The 20414-nt window shown below is 36.8% G+C and overlaps 1 protein-coding gene across 17 annotated transcripts in view; it reads right to left on the bottom strand.

Annotated features, from left to right (window-relative positions):
- The window catches only part of LOC111077395 (tubulin polyglutamylase TTLL4), a 75414-nt gene that overhangs the window by 5050 nt on the left and 49950 nt on the right, over positions 1-20414 (bottom strand). For 5 of the 17 annotated variants that reach the window (XR_005968499.1, XR_005968498.1, XR_005968502.1 and 2 more), the window contains exons 4-9: positions 18807-18941; positions 18575-18746; positions 15006-15140; positions 14774-14945; positions 11207-11341; positions 10879-11146 (exon numbers count right to left, since the gene is read on the bottom strand). The gene's annotated coding sequence lies outside the window, so the exon portion shown is untranslated. Of the gene's footprint in view, positions 1-3524; positions 3742-3787; positions 3937-7143; positions 7360-7405; positions 7555-10876; positions 11147-11192; positions 11342-14773; positions 14946-14991; positions 15141-18574; positions 18747-18792; positions 18942-20414 lie in introns of those variants that run through there. The other 12 variants (XR_005968490.1, XR_005968486.1, XR_005968508.1 and 9 more) reach the window with 11 other exon arrangements.

Raw genomic sequence — 20414 nt, 5'->3', positions numbered from 1 at the left:
ATGACATTGCGACATTGACATTTACGAATTACATTGCACATCCTTACAATTCTTCTTTTTTTCTTATTACATGGAATAAGAGTACGATACCGGGATTTTGGCTAGAAAGTATCAGCTATGGAAACCGTACACATACTTTCACATTCTGGGAATGTTTTATCTGTTAAAAAATATTGTCGAGTTGATCCATAAAAACGAGCATTAAGAAGATATTGAAAGGGTTCGTAAAAGCACCATATTAGACCACAGTCTTCAGAGTTTAAATCTCTTTATCAATGAAGAAATGGAGACTTGGTACTCTTTTTCGTTGTTGCGAGTTGGGGGGCGACTACTTAACGCTCCTATGTCATACAATACCAAGTTTCCGCTGTTGACAAAACGCTCGCAGTTTGTGCAGACCAATGTATGTTCGCTAACTGCATCAAACGAATTTTCATGCCGGCCCACGAACACTTGAGAGCATCTTTAGGCAGAGTGTTTGGATAGGAGGACTGGAGGTTTGCCGGCGATAGTCAGGTCGTTCATTCGCTGCTTTAAATGCCAATTGCCAAATTTGTTTGTCTGTTATTTGTCTGTTTTTCGTCCAAAGCGGTTCATCTATAAATTGTCTCCGATCTGACCACTTACTCCTTTTTAGCTTTTCAAAGGTTCGTTGGTCATCGATGATGTCCAACAAGAGTGAACTGCGACAACGCGACAAATTTTGTCGGACGAGGATCGGGGCAAAATCGGACACCATCCGCGAGTTTGCTGCAAAAATCGGGTGCGAGTTTCCCTTCCTTCAGCCTCGACCACCGCACATGGGCGGACTCTGGGATGCCGGAGTGAAGTCGGACAAAAACCTCCTGCTGAGGACGGTCGGAAGCGTCTCCTCACCGCCGAGGAGCTGGAGACCGTGATGGTCGGAATCGAGTATGTGCTCAACTCGCGCCCGCTAGGCCCAGTCCCAAGCGACGGAGACGCGCTGACTCCCGGGAACCTGCTGACCGCTCATCGCACCCCCAGCACCCCCGACCAGGAGGGTTTGAGTTGCTTAAGGCGATGGCGGCTTGTCTCGTTAGCCAGGCGAATGTTTTGGCAGCGATAAAGCTCTCTCTCGCTCTTGGCTTAATAAGATATTATAACAGAGAAAAATAGGTCGAAAAAGAACCTTGACATCGAGCGCACGTCCCTTTTATTTAACCCTAATTTCGTAGTAATATACATATACTAATATGTAGCCACCAAACTCAGTTTTCGTTGTCTATTAAATTTAGAAAAACTATTCTACTATTCTATTCTAAAGCTGTAGTTCGATCAAAAATTTAGAAATGTCGGCTGAATTTACCGATAAAACCCGCGAAACAGACATTTTACAACGCGTGCCACTTTCCATAATATAAAAATAAACATCTTTTGACGAAACTTAGACTTAAATGTCATTTTTTTCAAAAGCACATCTGATTATGTTTACATTTTGTATGGGAAAAAATTAAGCTTTGAAATTTAATTTAAAACAAAACGACCGATCGCTAAATAATTTCTGCACGTAAATTCTTTATAAATCGAACATTTACCGAATTTTATAAGTGAAATGTGTTTTTTCCAAGTAGGAAATTATTATTGGTACAGCATCAAGAAAGTTGAGCTAATTATCTGTTTATTAAAGTTTTTCGTAAATTAAGGTCAGTTATACAGTCATAATTTTATGAAAAAGGCGAATGGAGTAAAGTTGTCGGAGAATATGCCAATATTATCCTTAATCTGCGCACAAAAGTATTTGCGAAATATCCAATATTGGGGAAATTAGAATACTGTTCAAAAAATGTTTAAAAACAAAACAACAAATAAAGAATTTGGCTTCAAATACAGCGACTAGTAGTTGATGGAATATAACGGCTAAACTGTCTCTTAAGTTCAGCCCCCGTAGTATTGAGCAAATATTAAGTTTGGATTAAATATGGAAAAATGGTACCTATGCTGCTACCAAGGCATAAAACCGCTCGTATGCTATTTGCAGAAACGTTCAATTTTGTCTCTTCAGTGATGAATTACAGTATTACCGTTAAGCGAAAAAAATGGGAGGAAAAGTGGATTTTTCAATTCACGTATCCAAAGCGACAAAGCAGTTCTTTGAGGAACGAAAAATGTATCTTGGCCTGCATGTTGTCCCGTTTTAAACCCAATCGAGAATGTTTTGGGAATACTCTCGGACAAAAATAATATAAATATTTTCACCTTAAATTAAAAATTAAATTTCCTGAGTTTTTATAGTCAAAATTTCGTAAAAAATACCGCACAAAATCAGAATTTTTGCATTTGAAGCCTTAATATTTCCCAAACGGCAAGCTGGGATCACAAAGTGCTTGGGTTTGTATAGCTGAATTTCTTAGGTTTTCAGAATGGCAAAGTTCAGAACAACCAAATGAAAGAAAAAAGCTTTAAAACGAGAAGGAACGTGTGAGTCGCTTCTGGGGACGCGACTCTACTTATACCCGTACTTAGTCAGTATATATGTACATTTTTGAGCTTATGATTTTTTAGAATTGAAAAAAAAAAAAAAATTTTACATTTTACATTTTTTTGCTACATCTGTTATCTACAGCTACATCTACAATGTATATTCTACATCTAACATGTAGATTGTACATGTACCATTTAGATTCTCATCTCCTCCGCTAGGGGTTGCTCGCGCACTGAACGCGGCAGAGTGTGCGAGCGAGAAAGAGAATCAGTAGCGTCAGCAGCGCTGGAGAAGGAGAGGGAACCAACAGAAAATTTCATCATTTTGGCTATAATTATGATCCGATCTAGTTCAGAGTCGGCAATCTGGTAGATATGGGCATTCTCTACGATACTGCGTTTTTAGTTTTATCGTATCTTTAAAAATGTGCCTGCCACAGATTTTCGTCCTTTGTGGTGGCGGAAGGGGGCGGGAAAAATTTTGAAATACACTTGTAGCAGTGTGATATCACATGAGTCTGGAAACCAAATTTGGTTTCTCTAGCTCTTATAGTCTCTCAGATCTAGGCGCTCATCAAGACGGACAGACGGACGGACAGACGAGCATGGCTATATCGACTCGGCTATTGATGCTGATCAAGAATATATATACTTTATGGGGTCGGAAACGTTTCCTTCTCTGCGTTGCACACATCCACTTTTACAACAAATCTAATATACCCCTTAACTCTTTTTTGAGTACGGGTATAAAAACACAAGACCATAAATTCTTAAAAAAAGTTGACAGAAAATAAACATAATTCTTTAAAAAGGAAAACGACTACGTAGATCTAACGGTATCACAACGGAGCTTATTTAATTGTGCTAAGAAGCGGGCCGAGCGGATTATCTTTTCAGGTTGGGGAGGCGGAACGATAATGAAGGCAGCAGCCTAAACTTCGTAGCCGTCCTATTCCGTACTAATAACACACAATACTTCTCCAATTTCGTTACCAGTGAACCTGGCAGGCAACTTAATTTAACCTAACCTCAGTTTTTTCCCCATAACTAAGATATAATAAATACTAAAACAGTTAGTCGTAATAAATATAGCAATATAACATATAATTTTAATAATTCACTCTTACTTGGCGTTTTCTATTTATCTTACATAATATATAAATTTCTTAGAGGCCGAACACATCGGCTACCTTTTTTTAAGCCTTAACACTAAATTTTAAAATTGGCTTAAATTTATTACGGTCCAAACGGTATTTGTTCTAAAGGAAAGCCAGGGTTAATGGTGTGTTTTTTATATGCCTTAAAAATAAAAAATGGAATTTATATTATTTTTTTACGCATTTACCTTCATATCCTTACCATCATCTTATTACGACGTTCTTTATGAGAATTTAAAAAATATTTGAATCGGTTGTGATCTTAAGCATTAGTTTCATCTTCTCGTAGAGATATTAAAGTCTTGAGATTGAGTTCATCACAACAATCGTTCGAAACCTACATTTAAATAAATTACAAACCAAAATATGAACATATAATAAAATGTATGGATGACTTAAATATAAATCGTATGTAAAAATAAAATAACTATCCTAGGGGCTCAAAATATTGATCCCTTCTAAGAAGTGTAAGTCTTTGCAGTGTGCAGTAAAAAACGAAAAATCCTTGACCCCTTAAACTATACCTGGTCGAAATAAATACGGGGACAATATAATAGTTATCTTTTAAAACTATTAAAAATTGTTGAGCATTTGTATAAAAATTTTAAATGTGCGTGCATATCAAAGTTTGAATTTAGGTGCAGAAATTATTTGGCGGTTGGATATGGTTCTTTTTTAATAGAATTTCAAAGTTTCGTCGAAAGATGCTCGGGTTGTAAAATGTCTGTTTCGCGGTTTTCACAGCTAAATTCACCTTTTATCCTCCTCGTCGTTCATAATACAAAAAAAATTCCCGCCTGCGTCGCATTACCTTTCACGTTTTACGAATGACATTGCGACATTGACATTTACGAATTACATTGCACATCCTTACAATTCTTCTTTTTTTCTTATTACATGGAATAAGAGTACGATACCGGGATTTTGGCTAGAAAGTATCAGCTATGGAAACCGTACACATACTTTCACATTCTGGGAATGTTTTATCTGTTAAAAAATATTGTCGAGTTGATCCATAAAAACGAGCATTAAGAAGATATTGAAAGGGTTCGTAAAAGCACCATATTAGACCACAGTCTTCAGAGTTTAAATCTCTTTATCAATGAAGAAATGGAGACTTGGTACTCTTTTTCGTTGTTGCGAGTTGGGGGCGACTACTTAACGCTCCTATGTCATACAATACCAAGTTTCCGCTGTTGACAAAACGCTCGCAGTTTGTGCAGACCAATGTATGTTCGCTAACTGCATCAAACGAATTTTCATGCCGGCCCACGAACACTTGAGAGCATCTTTAGGCAGAGTGTTTGGATAGGAGGACTGGAGGTTTGCCGGCGATAGTCAGGTCGTTCATTCGCTGCTTTAAATGCCAATTGCCAAATTTGTTTGTCTGTTATTTGTCTGTTTTTCGTCCAAAGCGGTTCATCTATAAATTGTCTCCGATCTGACCACTTACTCCTTTTTAGCTTTTCAAAGGTTCGTTGGTCATCGATGATGTCCAACAAGAGTGAACTGCGACAACGCGACAAATTTTGTCGGACGAGGATCGGGGCAAAATCGGACACCATCCGCGAGTTTGCTGCAAAAATCGGGTGCGAGTTTCCCTTCCTTCAGCCTCGACCACCGCACATGGGCGGACTCTGGGATGCCGGAGTGAAGTCGGACAAAAACCTCCTGCTGAGGACGGTCGGAAGCGTCTCCTCACCGCCGAGGAGCTGGAGACCGTGATGGTCGGAATCGAGTATGTGCTCAACTCGCGCCCGCTAGGCCCAGTCCCAAGCGACGGAGACGCGCTGACTCCCGGGAACCTGCTGACCGCTCATCGCACCCCCAGCACCCCCGACCAGGAGGGTTTGAGTTGCTTAAGGCGATGGCGGCTTGTCTCGTTAGCCAGGCGAATGTTTTGGCAGCGATAAAGCTCTCTCTCGCTCTTGGCTTAATAAGATATTATAACAGAGAAAAATAGGTCGAAAAAGAACCTTGACATCGAGCGCACGTCCCTTTTATTTAACCCTAATTTCGTAGTAATATACATATACTAATATGTAGCCACCAAACTCAGTTTTCGTTGTCTATTAAATTTAGAAAAACTATTCTACTATTCTATTCTAAAGCTGTAGTTCGATCAAAAATTTAGAAATGTCGGCTGAATTTACCGATAAAACCCGCGAAACAGACATTTTACAACGCGTGCCACTTTCCATAATATAAAAATAAACATCTTTTGACGAAACTTAGACTTAAATGTCATTTTTTTCAAAAGCACATCTGATTATGTTTACATTTTGTATGGGAAAAAATTAAGCTTTGAAATTTAATTTAAAACAAAACGACCGATCGCTAAATAATTTCTGCACGTAAATTCTTTATAAATCGAACATTTACCGAATTTTCTAAGTGAAATGTGTTTTTTCCAAGTAGGAAATTATTATTGGTACAGCATCAAGAAAGTTGAGCTAATTATCTGTTTATTAAAGTTTTTCGTAAATTAAGGTCAGTTATACAGTCATAATTTTATGAAAAAGGCGAATGGAGTAAAGTTGTCGGAGAATATGCCAATATTATCCTTAATCTGCGCACAAAAGTATTTGCGAAATATCCAATATTGGGGAAATTAGAATACTGTTCAAAAAATGTTTAAAAACAAAACAACAAATAAAGAATTTGGCTTCAAATACAGCGACGAGTAGTTGATGGAATATAACGGCTAAACTGTCTCTTAAGTTCAGCCCCCGTAGTATTGAGCAAATATTAAGTTTGGATTAAATATGGAAAAATGGTACGCAAACCTATACTGATACCAAGGCATAAAACCGCTCGTATGCTATTTGCAGAAACGTTCAATTTTGTCTCTTTAGTGAAGAATTACAGTATTACCGTTAAGCGAAACATACTGTGAGGAAAAGTGGATTTTTCCAGTTCTTTGAGGACCGGAAAATGTCTCTTGGCCTGCATGTTGTCCCGTTTTAAACCCAATCGAGAATGTTTTGGGAATACTCTCGGACAAAAATAATATACATATTTTCACCTTAAATTAAAAATTAAATTTCCTGAGTTTTTAAAGTCAAAATTTCGCAAAAAATACCGCACAAAATCAGAATTTTTGCATTTAAAGCCTCAATAATATGCTTGGGTTTGTATAGCTGAATTTCTTAGGTTTTCAGAATGGCAAAGTTCAGAACAACCAAATGAAAGAAAAAAAGCTTTAAAAAAACACAAGACCATAAATTCTTTAAAAAAGTTGACAGAAAATAAACATAATTCTTTAAAAAGGAAAACGACTACGTAGATCTAACGGTATCACAAAGCTTATTTAATTGTGCTAAGAAGCGGGCCGAGCGGATTATCTTTTCAGGTTGGGAGGCGGAACGATAATGAAGGCAGCAGCCTAAACTTCGTAGCCGTCCTATTCTTATCACCGTACTAATAACACACAATACTTCTCCAATTTCGTTACCAGTGAACCTGGCAGGCGACTTAATTTAACCTAACCTCAGTTTTTTCCCCATAACTAAGATATAATAAATACTAAAACAGTTAGTCGTAATAAATATAGCAATATAACATATAATTTTAATAATTCACTCTTACTTGGCGTTTTCTATTTATCTTACATAATATATAAATTTCTTAGAGGCCGAACACATCGGCTACCTTTTTTTAAGCCTTAACACTAAATTTTAAAATTGGCTTAAATTTATTACGGTCCAAACGGTATTTGTTCTAAAGGAAAGCCAGGGTTAATGGTGTGTTTTTTATATGCCTTAAAAATAAAAAATGGAATTTATATTATTTTTTTACGCATTTACCTTCATATCCTTACCATCATCTTATTACGACGTTCTTTATGAGAATTTAAAAAATATTTGAATCGGTTGTGATCTTAAGCATTAGTTTCATCTTCTCGTAGAGATATTAAAGTCTTGAGATTGAGTTCATCACAACAATCGTTCGAAACCTACATTTAAATAAATTACAAACCAAAATATGAACATATAATAAAATGTATGGATGACTTAAATATAAATCGTATGTAAAAATAAAATAACTATCCTAGGGGCTCAAAATATTGATCCCTTCTAAGAAGTGTAAGTCTTTGCAGTGTGCAGTAAAAAACGAAAAATCCTTGACCCCTTAAACTATACCTGGTCGAAATAAATACGGGGACAATATAATAGTTATCTTTTAAAACTATTAAAAATTGTTGAGCATTTGTATAAAAATTTTAAATGTGCGTGCATATCAAAGTTTGAATTTAGGTGCAGAAATTATTTGGCGGTTGGATATGGTTCTTTTTTAATAGAATTTCAAAGTTTCGTCGAAAGATGCTCGGGTTGTAAAATGTCTGTTTCGCGGTTTTCACAGCTAAATTCACCTTTTATCCTCCTCGTCGTTCATAATACAAAAAAAATTCCCGCCTGCGTCGCATTACCTTTCACGTTTTACGAATGACATTGCGACATTGACATTTACGAATTACATTGCACATCCTTACAATTCTTCTTTTTTTCTTATTACATGGAATAAGAGTACGATACCGGGATTTTGGCTAGAAAGTATCAGCTATGGAAACCGTACACATACTTTCACATTCTGGGAATGTTTTATCTGTTAAAAAATATTGTCGAGTTGATCCATAAAAACGAGCATTAAGAAGATATTGAAAGGGTTCGTAAAAGCACCATATTAGACCACAGTCTTCAGAGTTTAAATCTCTTTATCAATGAAGAAATGGAGACTTGGTACTCTTTTTCGTTGTTGCGAGTTGGGGGGCGACTACTTAACGCTCCTATGTCATACAATACCAAGTTTCCGCTGTTGACAAAACGCTCGCAGTTTGTGCAGACCAATGTATGTTCGCTAACTGCATCAAACGAATTTTCATGCCGGCCCACGAACACTTGAGAGCATCTTTAGGCAGAGTGTTTGGATAGGAGGACTGGAGGTTTGCCGGCGATAGTCAGGTCGTTCATTCGCTGCTTTAAATGCCAATTGCCAAATTTGTTTGTCTGTTATTTGTCTGTTTTTCGTCCAAAGCGGTTCATCTATAAATTGTCTCCGATCTGACCACTTACTCCTTTTTAGCTTTTCAAAGGTTCGTTGGTCATCGATGATGTCCAACAAGAGTGAACTGCGACAACGCGACAAATTTTGTCGGACGAGGATCGGGGCAAAATCGGACACCATCCGCGAGTTTGCTGCAAAAATCGGGTGCGAGTTTCCCTTCCTTCAGCCTCGACCACCGCACATGGGCGGACTCTGGGATGCCGGAGTGAAGTCGGACAAAAACCTCCTGCTGAGGACGGTCGGAAGCGTCTCCTCACCGCCGAGGAGCTGGAGACCGTGATGGTCGGAATCGAGTATGTGCTCAACTCGCGCCCGCTAGGCCCAGTCCCAAGCGACGGAGACGCGCTGACTCCCGGGAACCTGCTGACCGCTCATCGCACCCCCAGCACCCCCGACCAGGAGGGTTTGAGTTGCTTAAGGCGATGGCGGCTTGTCTCGTTAGCCAGGCGAATGTTTTGGCAGCGATAAAGCTCTCTCTCGCTCTTGGCTTAATAAGATATTATAACAGAGAAAAATAGGTCGAAAAAGAACCTTGACATCGAGCGCACGTCCCTTTTATTTAACCCTAATTTCGTAGTAATATACATATACTAATATGTAGCCACCAAACTCAGTTTTCGTTGTCTATTAAATTTAGAAAAACTATTCTACTATTCTATTCTAAAGCTGTAGTTCGATCAAAAATTTAGAAATGTCGGCTGAATTTACCGATAAAACCCGCGAAACAGACATTTTACAACGCGTGCCACTTTCCATAATATAAAAATAAACATCTTTTGACGAAACTTAGACTTAAATGTCATTTTTTTCAAAAGCACATCTGATTATGTTTACATTTTGTATGGGAAAAAATTAAGCTTTGAAATTTAATTTAAAACAAAACGACCGATCGCTAAATAATTTCTGCACGTAAATTCTTTATAAATCGAACATTTACCGAATTTTCTAAGTGAAATGTGTTTTTTCCAAGTAGGAAATTATTATTGGTACAGCATCAAGAAAGTTGAGCTAATTATCTGTTTATTAAAGTTTTTCGTAAATTAAGGTCAGTTATACAGTCATAATTTTATGAAAAAGGCGAATGGAGTAAAGTTGTCGGAGAATATGCCAATATTATCCTTAATCTGCGCACAAAAGTATTTGCGAAATATCCAATATTGGGGAAATTAGAATACTGTTCAAAAAATGTTTAAAAACAAAACAACAAATAAAGAATTTGGCTTCAAATACAGCGACGAGTAGTTGATGGAATATAACGGCTAAACTGTCTCTTAAGTTCAGCCCCCGTAGTATTGAGCAAATATTAAGTTTGGATTAAATATGGAAAAATGGTACGCAAACCTATACTGATACCAAGGCATAAAACCGCTCGTATGCTATTTGCAGAAACGTTCAATTTTGTCTCTTTAGTGAAGAATTACAGTATTACCGTTAAGCGAAACATACTGTGAGGAAAAGTGGATTTTTCCAGTTCTTTGAGGACCGGAAAATGTCTCTTGGCCTGCATGTTGTCCCGTTTTAAACCCAATCGAGAATGTTTTGGGAATACTCTCGGACAAAAATAATATACATATTTTCACCTTAAATTAAAAATTAAATTTCCTGAGTTTTTAAAGTCAAAATTTCGCAAAAAATACCGCACAAAATCAGAATTTTTGCATTTAAAGCCTCAATAATATGCTTGGGTTTGTATAGCTGAATTTCTTAGGTTTTCAGAATGGCAAAGTTCAGAACAACCAAATGAAAGAAAAAAAGCTTTAAAAAAACACAAGACCATAAATTCTTTAAAAAAGTTGACAGAAAATAAACATAATTCTTTAAAAAGGAAAACGACTACGTAGATCTAACGGTATCACAACGGAGCTTATTTAATTGTGCTAAGAAGCGGGCCGAGCGGATTATCTTTTCAGGTTGGGGAGGCGGAACGATAATGAAGGGCTACTTCGTAGCCGTCCTATTCCGTACTAATAACACACAATACTTCTCCAATATCGTTACCAGTGAACCTGGCAGGCGACTTAATTTAACCTAACCTCAGTTTTTTCCCCATAACTAAGATATAATAAATACAAATACAACAGTTAATTGTAATAAATATAGCAATATAACATATAATTTTAATAATTCACTCTTACTTGGCGTACTAATAACACACAATACTTCTCCAATTTCGTTACCAGTGAACCTGGCAGGCGACTTAATTTAACCCAACCTCAGTTTTTTCCCCATAACTAAGATATAATAAATACTAAAACAGTTAGTTGTAATAAATATAGCAATATGACATATAATTTTAATAATTCACTCTTACTTGGCGTTTTCTATTTATCTTACATAATATATAAATTTCTTAGAGGCCGAACACATCGGCTACCTTTTTTTAAGCCTTAACACTAAATTTTAAAATTGGCTTAAATTTATTACGGTCCAAACGGTATTTGTTCTAAAGGAAAGCCAGGGTTAATGGTGTGTTTTTTATATGCCTTAAAAATAAAAAATGGAATTTATATTATTTTTTTACGCATTTACCTTCATATCCTTACCATCATCTTATTACGACGTTCTTTATGAGAATTTAAAAAATATTTGAATCGGTTGTGATCTTAAGCATTAGTTTCATTTTCTCGTAGAGATATTAAAGTCTTGAGATTAAGTTCATCACAACTATCGTTCGAAACCTACATTTAAATAAATTACAAACCAAAATATGAACATATAATAAAATGTATGGATGACTTAAATATAAATCGTATGTAAAAATAAAATAACTATCCTAGGGGCTCAAAATATTGATCCCTTCTAAGAAGTGTAAGTCTTTGCAGTGTGCAGTAAAAAACGAAAAATCCTTGACCCCTTAAACTATACCTGGTCGAAATAAATACTGGGACACTATAATAGTTATCTTTTAAAACTATTAAAAATTGTTGAGCATTTGTATAAAAATTTGTATAAAAATTTTAAATGTGCTTGCATATCAAAATTTGAATTTAGGTGCAGAAATTATTTGGCGGTCGGATATGGTTCTTTTTTAATTGAATTTCAAAGTTTCGTCGAAAGATGCTCGGGTTGTAAAATGTCTGTTTCGCGGTTTTCACAGCTTAATTCACCTTTTATCCTCCTCGTCGTTCATAATACAAAAAAAATTCCCGCCTGCGTCGCATTACCTTTCACGTTTTACGAATGACATTGCGACATTGACATTTACGAATTACATTGCACATCCTTACAATTCTTCTTTTTTTTCTTATTACATGGAATAAGAGTACGATACCGGGATTTTGGCTAGAAAGTATCAGCTATGGAAACCGTACACATACTTTCACATTCTGGGAATGTTTTATCTGTTAAAAAATATTGTCGAGTTGATCCATAAAAACGAGCATTAAGAAGATATTGAAAGGGTTCGTAAAAGCACCATATTAGACCACAGTCTTCAGAGTTTAAATCTCTTTATCAATGAAGAAATGGAGACTTGGTACTCTTTTTCGTTGTTGCGAGTTGGGGGCGACTACTTAACGCTCCTATGTCATACAATACCAAGTTTCCGCTGTTGACAAAACGCTCGCAGTTTGTGCAGACCAATGTATGTTCGCTAACTGCATCAAACGAATTTTCATGCCGGCCCACGAACACTTGAGAGCATCTTTAGGCAGAGTGTTTGGATAGGAGGACTGGAGGTTTGCCGGCGATAGTCAGGTCGTTCATTCGCTGCTTTAAATGCCAATTGCCAAATTTGTTTGTCTGTTATTTGTCTGTTTTTCGTCCAAAGCGGTTCATCTATAAATTGTCTCCGATCTGACCACTTACTCCTTTTTAGCTTTTCAAAGGTTCGTTGGTCATCGATGATGTCCAACAAGAGTGAACTGCGACAACGCGACAAATTTTGTCGGACGAGGATCGGGGCAAAATCGGACACCATCCGCGAGTTTGCTGCAAAAATCGGGTGCGAGTTTCCCTTCCTTCAGCCTCGACCACCGCACATGGGCGGACTCTGGGATGCCGGAGTGAAGTCGGACAAAAACCTCCTGCTGAGGACGGTCGGAAGCGTCTCCTCACCGCCGAGGAGCTGGAGACCGTGATGGTCGGAATCGAGTATGTGCTCAACTCGCGCCCGCTAGGCCCAGTCCCAAGCGACGGAGACGCGCTGACTCCCGGGAACCTGCTGACCGCTCATCGCACCCCCAGCACCCCCGACCAGGAGGGTTTGAGTTGCTTAAGGCGATGGCGGCTTGTCTCGTTAGCCAGGCGAATGTTTTGGCAGCGATAAAGCTCTCTCTCGCTCTTGGCTTAATAAGATATTATAACAGAGAAAAATAGGTCGAAAAAGAACCTTGACATCGAGCGCACGTCCCTTTTATTTAACCCTAATTTCGTAGTAATATACATATACTAATATGTAGCCACCAAACTCAGTTTTCGTTGTCTATTAAATTTAGAAAAACTATTCTACTATTCTATTCTAAAGCTGTAGTTCGATCAAAAATTTAGAAATGTCGGCTGAATTTACCGATAAAACCCGCGAAACAGACATTTTACAACGCGTGCCACTTTCCATAATATAAAAATAAACATCTTTTGACGAAACTTAGACTTAAATGTCATTTTTTTCAAAAGCACATCTGATTATGTTTACATTTTGTATGGGAAAAAATTAAGCTTTGAAATTTAATTTAAAACAAAACGACCGATCGCTAAATAATTTCTGCACGTAAATTCTTTATAAATCGAACATTTACCGAATTTTCTAAGTGAAATGTGTTTTTTCCAAGTAGGAAATTATTATTGGTACAGCATCAAGAAAGTTGAGCTAATTATCTGTTTATTAAAGTTTTTCGTAAATTAAGGTCAGTTATACAGTCATAATTTTATGAAAAAGGCGAATGGAGTAAAGTTGTCGGAGAATATGCCAATATTATCCTTAATCTGCGCACAAAAGTATTTGCGAAATATCCAATATTGGGGAAATTAGAATACTGTTCAAAAAATGTTTAAAAACAAAACAACAAATAAAGAATTTGGCTTCAAATACAGCGACGAGTAGTTGATGGAATATAACGGCTAAACTGTCTCTTAAGTTCAGCCCCCGTAGTATTGAGCAAATATTAAGTTTGGATTAAATATGGAAAAATGGTACGCAAACCTATACTGATACCAAGGCATAAAACCGCTCGTATGCTATTTGCAGAAACGTTCAATTTTGTCTCTTTAGTGAAGAATTACAGTATTACCGTTAAGCGAAACATACTGTGAGGAAAAGTGGATTTTTCCAGTTCTTTGAGGACCGGAAAATGTCTCTTGGCCTGCATGTTGTCCCGTTTTAAACCCAATCGAGAATGTTTTGGGAATACTCTCGGACAAAAATAATATACATATTTTCACCTTAAATTAAAAATTAAATTTCCTGAGTTTTTAAAGTCAAAATTTCGCAAAAAATACCGCACAAAATCAGAATTTTTGCATTTAAAGCCTCAATAATATGCTTGGGTTTGTATAGCTGAATTTCTTAGGTTTTCAGAATGGCAAAGTTCAGAACAACCAAATGAAAGAAAAAAAGCTTTAAAAAAACACAAGACCATAGATTCTTTAAAAAAGTTGACAGAAAATAAACATAATTCTTTAAAAAGGAAAACGACTACGTAGATCTAACGGTATCACAACGGAGCTTATTTAATTGTGCTAAGAAGCGGGCCGAGCGGATTATCTTTTCAGGTTGGGGAGGCGGAACGATAATGAAGGGCTACTTCGTAGCCGTCCTATTCCGTACTAATAACACACAATACTTCTCCAATATCGTTACCAGTGAACCTGGCAGGCGACTTAATTTAACCTAACCTCAGTTTTTTCCCCATAACTAAGATATAATAAATACAAATACAACAGTTAATTGTAATAAATATAGCAATATAACATATAATTTTAATAATTCACTCTTACTTGGCGTACTAATAACACACAATACTTCTCCAATTTCGTTACCAGTGAACCTGGCAGGCGACTTAATTTAACCCAACCTCAGTTTTTTCCCCATAACTAAGATATAATAAATACTAAAACAGTTAGTTGTAATAAATATAGCAATATGACATATAATTTTAATAATTCACTCTTACTTGGCGTTTTCTATTTATCTTACATAATATATAAATTTCTTAGAGGCCGAACACATCGGCTACCTTTTTTTAAGCCTTAACACAAAATTTTAAAATTGGCTTAAATTTATTACGGTCCAAACGGTATTTGTTCTAAAGGAAAGCCAGGGTTAATGGTGTGTTTTTTATATGCCTTAAAAATAAAAAATGGAATTTATATTATTTTTTTACGCATTTACCTTCATATCCTTACCATCATCTTATTACGACGTTCTTTATGAGAATTTAAAAAATATTTGAATCGGTTGTGATCTTAAGCATTAGTTTCATTTTCTCGTAGAGATATTAAAGTCTTGAGATTAAGTTCATCACAACTATCGTTCGAAACCTACATTTAAATAAATTACAAACCAAAATATGAACATATAATAAAATGTATGGATGACTTAAATATAAATCGTATGTAAAAATAAAATAACTATCCTAGGGGCTCAAAATATTGATCCCTTCTAAGAAGTGTAAGTCTTTGCAGTGTGCAGTAAAAAACGAAAAATCCTTGACCCCTTAAACTATACCTGGTCGAAATAAATACTGGGACACTATAATAGTTATCTTTTAAAACTATTAAAAATTGTTGAGCATTTGTATAAAAATTTGTATAAAAATTTTAAATGTGCTTGCATATCAAAATTTGAATTTAGGTGCAGAAATTATTTGGCGGTCGGATATGGTTCTTTTTTAATTGAATTTCAAAGTTTCGTCGAAAGATGCTCGGGTTGTAAAATGTCTGTTTCGCGGTTTTCACAGCTTAATTCACCTTTTATCCTCCTCGTCGTTCATAATACAAAAAAAATTCCCGCCTGCGTCGCATTACCTTTCACGTTTTACGAATGACATTGCGACATTGACATTTACGAATTACATTGCACATCCTTACAATTCTTCTTTTTTTCTTATTACATGGAATAAGAGTACGATACCGGGATTTTGGCTAGAAAGTATCAGCTATGGAAACCGTACACATACTTTCACATTCTGGGAATGTTTTATCTGTTAAAAAATATTGTCGAGTTGATCCATAAAAACGAGCATTAAGAAGATATTGAAAGGGTTCGTAAAAGCACCATATTAGACCACAGTCTTCAGAGTTTAAATCTCTTTATCAATGAAGAAATGGAGACTTGGTACTCTTTTTCGTTGTTGCGAGTTGGGGGGCGACTACTTAACGCTCCTATGTCATACAATACCAAGTTTCCGCTGTTGACAAAACGCTCGCAGTTTGTGCAGACCAATGTATGTTCGCTAACTGCATCAAACGAATTTTCATGCCGGCCCACGAACACTTGAGAGCATCTTTAGGCAGAGTGTTTGGATAGGAGGACTGGAGGTTTGCCGGCGATAGTCAGGTCGTGCATTCGCTGCTTTAAATGCCAATTGCCAAATTTGTTTGTCTGTTATTTGTCTGTTTTGCGTCCAAAGCGGTTCATCTATAAATTGTCTCCGATCTGACCACTTACTCCTTTTTAGCTTTTCAAAGGTTCGTTGGTCATCGATGATGTCCAACAAGAGTGAACTGCGACAACGCGACAAATTTTGTCGGACGAGGATCGGGGCAAAATCGGACACCATCCGCGAGTTTGCTGCAAAAATCGGGTGCGAGTTTCCCTTCCTTCAGCCTCGACCACCGCACATGGGCGGACTCTGGGATGCCGGAGTGAAGTCGGACAAAAACCTCCTGCTGAGGACGGTCGGAAGCGTCTCCTCACCGCCGAGGAGCTGGAGACCGTGATGGTCGGAATCGAGTATGTGCTCAACTCGCGCCCGCTAGGCCCAGTCCCAAGCGACGGAGACGCGCTGACTCCCGGGAACCTGCTGACCGCTCATCGCACCCCCAGCACCCCCGACCAGGAGGGTTTGAGTTGCTTAAGGCGATGGCGGCTTGTCTCGTTAGCCAGGCGAATGTTTTGGCAGCGATAAAGCTCTCTCTCGCTCTTGGCTTAATAAGATATTATAACAGAGAAAAATAGGTCGAAAAAGAACCTTGACATCGAGCGCACGTCCCTTTTATTTAACCCTAATTTCGTAGTAATATACATATACTAATATGTAGCCACCAAACTCAGTTTTCGTTGTCTATTAAATTTAGAAAAACTATTCTACTATTCTATTCTAAAGCTGTAGTTCGATCAAAAATTTAGAAATGTCGGCTGAATTTACCGATAAAACCCGCGAAACAGACATTTTACAACGCGTGCCACTTTCCATAATATAAAAATAAACATCTTTTGACGAAACTTAGACTTAAATGTCATTTTTTTCAAAAGCACATCTGATTATGTTTACATTTTGTATGGGAAAAAATTAAGCTTTGAAATTTAATTTAAAACAAAACGACCGATCGCTAAATAATTTCTGCACGTAAATTCTTTATAAATCGAACATTTACCGAATTTTCTAAGTGAAATGTGTTTTTTCCAAGTAGGAAATTATTATTGGTACAGCATCAAGAAAGTTGAGCTAATTATCTGTTTATTAAAGTTTTTCGTAAATTAAGGTCAGTTATACAGTCATAATTTTATGAAAAAGGCGAATGGAGTAAAGTTGTCGGAGAATATGCCAATATTATCCTTAATCTGCGCACAAAAGTATTTGCGAAATATCCAATATTGGGGAAATTAGAATACTGTTCAAAAAATGTTTAAAAACAAAACAACAAATAAAGAATTTGGCTTCAAATACAGCGACGAGTAGTTGATGGAATATAACGGCTAAACTGTCTCTTAAGTTCAGCCCCCGTAGTATTGAGCAAATATTAAGTTTGGATTAAATATGGAAAAATGGTACGCAAACCTATACTGATACCAAGGCATAAAACCGCTCGTATGCTATTTGCAGAAACGTTCAATTTTGTCTCTTTAGTGAAGAATTACAGTATTACCGTTAAGCGAAACATACTGTGAGGAAAAGTGGATTTTTCCAGTTCTTTGAGGACCGGAAAATGTCTCTTGGCCTGCATGTTGTCCCGTTTTAAACCCAATCGAGAATGTTTTGGGAATACTCTCGGACAAAAATAATATACATATTTTCACCTTAAATTAAAAATTAAATTTCCTGAGTTTTTAAAGTCAAAATTTCGCAAAAAATACCGCACAAAATCAGAATTTTTGCATTTAAAGCCTCAATAATATGCTTGGGTTTGTATAGCTGAATTTCTTAGGTTTTCAGAATGGCAAAGTTCAGAACAACCAAATGAAAGAAAAAAAGCTTTAAAAAAAAACACAAGACCATAGATTCTTTAAAAAAGTTGACAGAAAATAAACATAATTCTTTAAAAAGGAAAACGACTACGTAGATCTAACGGTATCACAACGGAGCTTATTTAATTGTGCTAAGAAGCGGGCCGAGCGGATTATCTTTTCAGGTTGGGGAGGCGGAACGATAATGAAGGGCTACTTCGTAGCCGTCCTATTCCGTACTAATAACACACAATACTTCTCCAATATCGTTACCAGTGAACCTGGCAGGCGACTTAATTTAACCTAACCTCAGTTTTTTCCCCATAACTAAGATATAATAAATACAAATACAACAGTTAATTGTAATAAATATAGCAATATAACATATAATTTTAATAATTCACTCTTACTTGGCGTACTAATAACACACAATACTTCTCCAATTTCGTTACCAGTGAACCTGGCAGGCGACTTAATTTAACCCAACCTCAGTTTTTTCCCCATAACTAAGATATAATAAATACTAAAACAGTTAGTTGTAATAAATATAGCAATATGACATATAATTTTAATAATTCACTCTTACTTGGCGTTTTCTATTTATCTTACATAATATATAAATTTCTTAGAGGCCGAACACATCGGCTACCTTTTTTTAAGCCTTAACACTAAATTTTAAAATTGGCTTAAATTTATTACGGTCCAAACGGTATTTGTTCTAAAGGAAAGCCAGGGTTAATGGTGTGTTTTTTATATGCCTTAAAAATAAAAAATGGAATTTATATTATTTTTTTACGCATTTACCTTCATATCCTTACCATCATCTTATTACGACGTTCTTTATGAGAATTTAAAAAATATTTGAATCGGTTGTGATCTTAAGCATTAGTTTCATTTTCTCGTAGAGATATTAAAGTCTTGAGATTAAGTTCATCACAACTATCGTTCGAAACCTACATTTAAATAAATTACAAACCAAAATATGAACATATAATAAAATGTATGGATGACTTAAATATAAATCGTATGTAAAAATAAAATAACTATCCTAGGGGCTCAAAATATTGATCCCTTCTAAGAAGTGTAAGTCTTTGCAGTGTGCAGTAAAAAACGAAAAATCGTTGACCCCTTAAACTATACCTGGTCGAAATAAATACTGGGACACTATAATAGTTATCTTTTAAAACTATTAAAAATTGTTGAGCATTTGTATAAAAATTTGTATAAAAATTTTAAATGTGCTTGCATATCAAAATTTGAATTTAGGTGCAGAAATTATTTGGCGGTCGGATATGGTTCTTTTTTAATTGAATTTCAAAGTTTCGTCGAAAGATGCTCGGGTTGTAAAATGTCTGTTTCGCGGTTTTCACAGCTTAATTCACCTTTTATCCTCCTCGTCGTTCATAATACAAAAAAAATTCCCGCCTGCGTCGCATTACCTTTCACGTTTTACGAATGACATTGCGACATTGACATTTACGAATTACATTGCACATCCTTACAATTCTTCTTTTTTTCTTATTACATGGAATAAGAGTACGATACCGGGATTTTGGCTAGAAAGTATCAGCTATGGAAACCGTACACATACTTTCACATTCTGGGAATGTTTTATCTGTTAAAAAATATTGTCGAGTTGATCCATAAAAACGAGCATTAAGAAGATATTGAAAGGGTTCGTAAAAGCACCATATTAGACCACAGTCTTCAGAGTTTAAATCTCTTTATCAATGAAGAAATGGAGACTTGGTACTCTTTTTCGTTGTTGCGAGTTGGGGGGCGACTACTTAACGCTCCTATGTCATACAATACCAAGTTTCCGCTGTTGACAAAACGCTCGCAGTTTGTGCAGACCAATGTATGTTCGCTAACTGCATCAAACGAATTTTCATGCCGGCCCACGAACACTTGAGAGCATCTTTAGGCAGAGTGTTTGGATAGGAGGACTGGAGGTTTGCCGGCGATAGTCAGGTCGTTCATTCGCTGCTTTAAATGCCAATTGCCAAATTTGTTTGTCTGTTATTTGTCTGTTTTTCGTCCAAAGCGGTTCATCTATAAATTGTCTCCGATCTGACCACTTACTCCTTTTTAGCTTTTCAAAGGTTCGTTGGTCATCGATGATGTCCAACAAGAGTGAACTGCGACAACGCGACAAATTTTGTCGGACGAGGATCGGGGCAAAATCGGACACCATCCGCGAGTTTGCTGCAAAAATCGGGTGCGAGTTTCCCTTCCTTCAGCCTCGACCACCGCACATGGGCGGACTCTGGGATGCCGGAGTGAAGTCGGACAAAAACCTCCTGCTGAGGACGGTCGGAAGCGTCTCCTCACCGCCGAGGAGCTGGAGACCGTGATGGTCGGAATCGAGTATGTGCTCAACTCGCGCCCGCTAGGCCCAGTCCCAAGCGACGGAGACGCGCTGACTC

Source organism: Drosophila obscura, unplaced genomic scaffold (assembly GCF_018151105.1).
Source record: "Drosophila obscura isolate BZ-5 IFL unplaced genomic scaffold, ASM1815110v1 contig_9, whole genome shotgun sequence".
Lineage (NCBI taxonomy): Eukaryota > Metazoa > Arthropoda > Insecta > Diptera > Drosophilidae > Drosophila > Drosophila obscura.
Note: the sequence above shows the minus strand (reverse complement) of the source record. Positions and strands in the feature narration are given on the sequence as shown.